Source organism: Bubalus kerabau, chromosome 8 (genome assembly GCF_029407905.1).
Source record: "Bubalus kerabau isolate K-KA32 ecotype Philippines breed swamp buffalo chromosome 8, PCC_UOA_SB_1v2, whole genome shotgun sequence".
Lineage (NCBI taxonomy): Eukaryota > Metazoa > Chordata > Mammalia > Artiodactyla > Bovidae > Bubalus > Bubalus kerabau.
Genome location: NC_073631.1, coordinates 27,919,134 through 27,923,660, shown reverse-complemented (window position 1 = coordinate 27,923,660; position 4,527 = coordinate 27,919,134). Strand labels below are relative to the sequence as shown.

The window sequence follows — 4,527 nt, the reverse complement described above, 5'->3', positions numbered from 1 at the left end:
GTCCAACTCTCACATGCATACATGACTACTGGAAAAACCATAGCTTTGACTAAATGGACCTTTACCAGCAAAGGGATGTCTCTGATTTTAATAAGCTGTCTGGGTTTGTTTATCTTTATCCATAGCTGTTTCCATGATAAAAAAGAAAAGTTGACTGTTTCTCCATGATGATGAGGTACCATTTGAGGGACTCATCATATTTCTGGTCCTCTCACCTTCTTAGCACATGGTTAGATTACACTTCCTTGGTCCCTTCTCATTGCACAGGGCCAGGTCACTAGCTACAGCCAGTGAGCTGCAAATAGAAATAATTTGCGTCATTCTGAATGGGAGCATTTATATAACAGTGCAAGATCCTCCATGACATTTCTTTTGCTCTGACATGAGGAGGTCAACCTCTGAGACGGTGGCTGCTTCATCAGTCTGGGTTCCTGAATGACTTTTACCTCCTCCTGGGGGACATGGTGTGTGACTGAGACACTTTGTGGTATTGATTCTCTGAGGTTTCATAGGGGAGGCAAACTTTTTTACTGCAGTGTAGCTCAGTCTGTATGGACGGATACAATGTGTTCAAAGGAGAACAGAGTGAAAAATTTTGTATTAGGACCTGTGAGCAAAATAACCAAGTTATATTGCCTGCTTGCACGCAGCCTGTTTGCACGCTAAGTTGCTTCAGTTGTATCCAACTCTGCAACACTATGGACGATAGCCCACCAGGCCCCTCTGTCCATGGGATTCTCCAGGAAAGAATACTGGAGTGGAAGAGTGGGTTCCCATGCCCTCCTCCAGGGGATCTTCCTGACCTAGGGATCAAATTCACATCTCCTGCCCAGTCCTGCCCAGCCGGTGGAGTGCTCCTGGTTTCCTATCTCGTCGTGGAGAGTCGCTGCTGACTGGGCGCTCGTGTTCAGGTCATCATGGCAAGTTACGAATACGTGAGCCCGGAGCAGCTGGCTGGCTTTGATAAGTACAAGTACAGTGCTGTGGATACCAATCCACTCTCTCTGTATGTCATGCACCCATTTTGGAACACTGTAGTAAAGGTATTTCCTACTTGGCTGGCTCCAAATCTGATAACCTTCTCTGGCTCTCTGCTGGTTGTGTTCAATTTTCTACTTTTGGCATACTTTGATCCTGACTTTTATGCTTCAGCACTAGGTCACAAGCATGTACCCGACTGGGTCTGGACTGTAGTGGGCATCTTCAACTTCAAGGCCTACACTCTAGATGGTGTGGACAGAGAGCAAGCCCGCAGAACCAATTCCAGCACCCCACTGGAGGAGCTTTTTGACCATGGCCTGGACAGTTGGTCATGTGTTTACTTTGTTGTCACCATGTATTCCATTTTTGGATGAGGATCATCTGGTGTCAGTGTTTTTGTTCTTTATCTCCTGCTATGGGTAGTTTTGTTTTCTTTCATCCTGTCTCACTGGTAAAAGTATAACACAGGGATTCTTTTCCTGCCATGGGGATATGACATTAGCCAGGTGACTATTTCTTTTGTCTACATAGTGACTGCGGTTGTGGGAGTTGAGGCCTGGTATGAACCTTTCCTGTTTAATTTCTTATATAGAGACCTATTCACTGCAATGATCTTTGGTTGTGCACTGTGCGTGACTCTTCCAATGAGTTTGTTTAATTTTTTCAGAAGCTATAAAAATAACACATTGAAACACAATTCAGTCTATGAAGCTGTGGTTCCCTTCTTTTCTCCATGTTTGCTATTCATTTTGTCTACAGCATGGATCCTCCTGTCACCTTCAGATATTTTAGAGTTACACCCTAGAGTGTTCTACTTAATGTTTGGAACAGCCTTTGCCAACAGCACATGTCAGCTGATTGTTTGTCAAATGAGCAGTACCCGGTGCCCGACTTTGAACTGGTTGCTGCTTCCTCTTTTTGTGATTGTCATGGTGGTGAATGTAGGAGTAACCCCTTACGTTGAGAGCATTCTCCTGTTTACGCTAATGGCTGCTTTCACTTTGGCCCACGACCATTATGGAGTACGAGTGGTAAAGCAGCTGAGCAACCATTTTCACATTTACCCCTTCTCATTGAGAAAACCAAACTCGGATTGACTAGGAGTAGAAGAAAAGAATATTGGCCTGTAATCTACAGAAAGAAGTACTGTAAATAAGATGCTTGTAAATAGTCATCCATCACCGTTGAACTAAACTGATCTGCTTAACAGACATGGGAACTCAGTGTGTGTGTGGTACTTGGACAGCAGGAATGATACATATCTGAACTTGTGGAATATTGGACCTATTAACTCCCAGCTTACTTTTTTATAAAACCATGTGTTGTTTTGGTTAAACGTAATACCCCAGCAAAATATTCCTTGTAGCTTAGGAGTCCATGATGTTTTGGTTCATACAGACTTAAAGATGCTTGGATTTTATTTTTCAAACACTCATATTTGTTTAGGAACACTGATAACATTCAGAGGACCCAATGTGTTTTCATATTTGGTACTTAGTAGTAACTCTTTAGCTGTGGAAGCTATCAGTACCCCAAATCTAATATAGGGAAAAGATAAGAGCAAGTCACTTTCAGCAAGAATGCCAAATGATTAGAGAACAATATACAGTTGCCAAATACTGGTTTCATTTTCCCATGGAAATGCCTTTTGTCCTCATGTGCTAAGAGAGCTTATATATATATATATATATATATATATTTAAATTCTCTAGTATACCAGCTCTTTGTTATGGAACAGATCTTGATAAGTGGTTTAATTTTCTTTTAAAGAAAAATATTTTATTGAGACTTAATAGAGAATGGATTGTAATTATGGCTCGCTCATTGGCATGGTTCAGTGTTTAAACGTGGCATTTTTTTCCCCTCAGCTACAAGTTGCTGAGATTTGGTGCCTGTGAACTATGATCATATGAATGCATGTGATAGCCCCATTCTTAGAATAATTACTTGTGAGGAACATAAATTAACTTCCTTATAAGAAAAAAAGTTTCTTAGGAGTTAGGAATCTCATGAACCTCACTGTGAAATTACTACTGTGAACGTTGCTGCGAAACTGGATTTCTGTGGAGGAAATAGTGCTGTTTTTTTATTTCATACAAGATAAAGACATAGAACTTCTGTCTTCCCCAATTTGTTCACTTCTCCACCTGAAGAAAAATTTTGATATATATGCCTTACTGAGTATTTACACCCTTTAATATGACTTGGAATAATTTTGAGGTTTACTGACAAACTTAAAAATCTCTTTTGACTTTCATATGATTGTTTTATGATCACAGCTTTTCATGAATGTGGATATTCTATTTCTTTCTGATTTGTCTCCTTAATTTGGTGGTGGTGAAATTTACCAGCTGATTTTCTTTTATTTTCCACTGAATGAAGTTTGTGCTTGAATGAAGAGTGTATCTTAAACCCTTTCTTTTGGACGGATTGCACTTGGATAAAATAGGCACCACTGTGTTGATAATGTAATTAAAACCATAATCATTATTTATCTATAAATGTGCCCATCATTAAATTAAAAAAAAATTCACATCTCCTGCATCTCCTACATTGGCTGGTGGATTCTTTACCACTAGCACCACCTGGGAAGCTTGCCAAGTTATACTTGCACAGCACAATTAGGCAAATATTGACCAGGCTTTGTACACTCCTTCCACTGGAATTAACTGGAATCAACTAGTAAATGCCTCATGTTGCCTTTTCTATTTCCTTTTCCTAATCGTTGGTTCCAGGCTGTATCTCTGGTTCCTTTTCTCTTCAGTGCTTGGCACCTTCTCTTTATATACTCTGTTCAGTTCAGTTCAGTTCAGTCCGTCAATTGTGTCTGACTCGTTGCAACCCCATGAATCACAGCATGCCAGGCCTCCCTGTCCATCACCAACCTCGGGAGTTCACTCAAACTCGTGTCCATTAAGTCAGTGATGCCATCCAGCCATTTCATCCTCGGTCGTCCCTTTCTCCTCCTGCCCCCAAACCCTCCCAGCATCAGAGTCTTTTCCAATGAGTCAACTCTTCACATGAGGTGGCCAAAATATTGGAGTTTCAGCTTTAGCATCAGTACTTCCAAAAAACACCCAGGACTGATCTCCTTTAGAATGGACTGGTTGGATCTCCTTGCAGTCCAAGGGACTCTCAAGAGTCTTCTCCAACACCATAGTTCAAAAGCATCAATTCTTCGGCACTCAGCTTTCTTCACAGTCCAACTCTCACATCCATACATGACTACTGGAAAATCCATAGCCTTGACTAGATGGACTTTTGTTGGCAGAGTAATGTCTCTGCTTTTCAATATGCTATCTAGGTGGGTCATAACTTTCCTTCCAAGAAGTAAGTGTCTTTTAATTTCATGGCTGCAATCACCATCTGCAGTAATTTTGGAGCCCAGAAAAATAAAGTCTGACACTGTTTCCACTGTTTCCCCATCTATTTCCCAGGAAATGATGGGACCAGATGCCATGATCTTCGTTTTCTGAATGTTGAGCTTTAGCCAACTTTTTCACTCTCCTCTTTCACTTTCATCAAGAGGCTTTTTAGTTCCTCTTC

At 41.0% G+C, this 4,527-nt stretch overlaps 1 pseudogene; it reads left to right on the top strand.

Annotated features, from left to right (window-relative positions):
- Positions 1 to 834: 834 nt before the first annotated feature.
- On the top strand, positions 835 to 2,415 carry LOC129658979 (ethanolaminephosphotransferase 1-like; annotated as a pseudogene).
- The last annotated feature ends 2,112 nt before the right edge of the window (positions 2,416 to 4,527 follow it).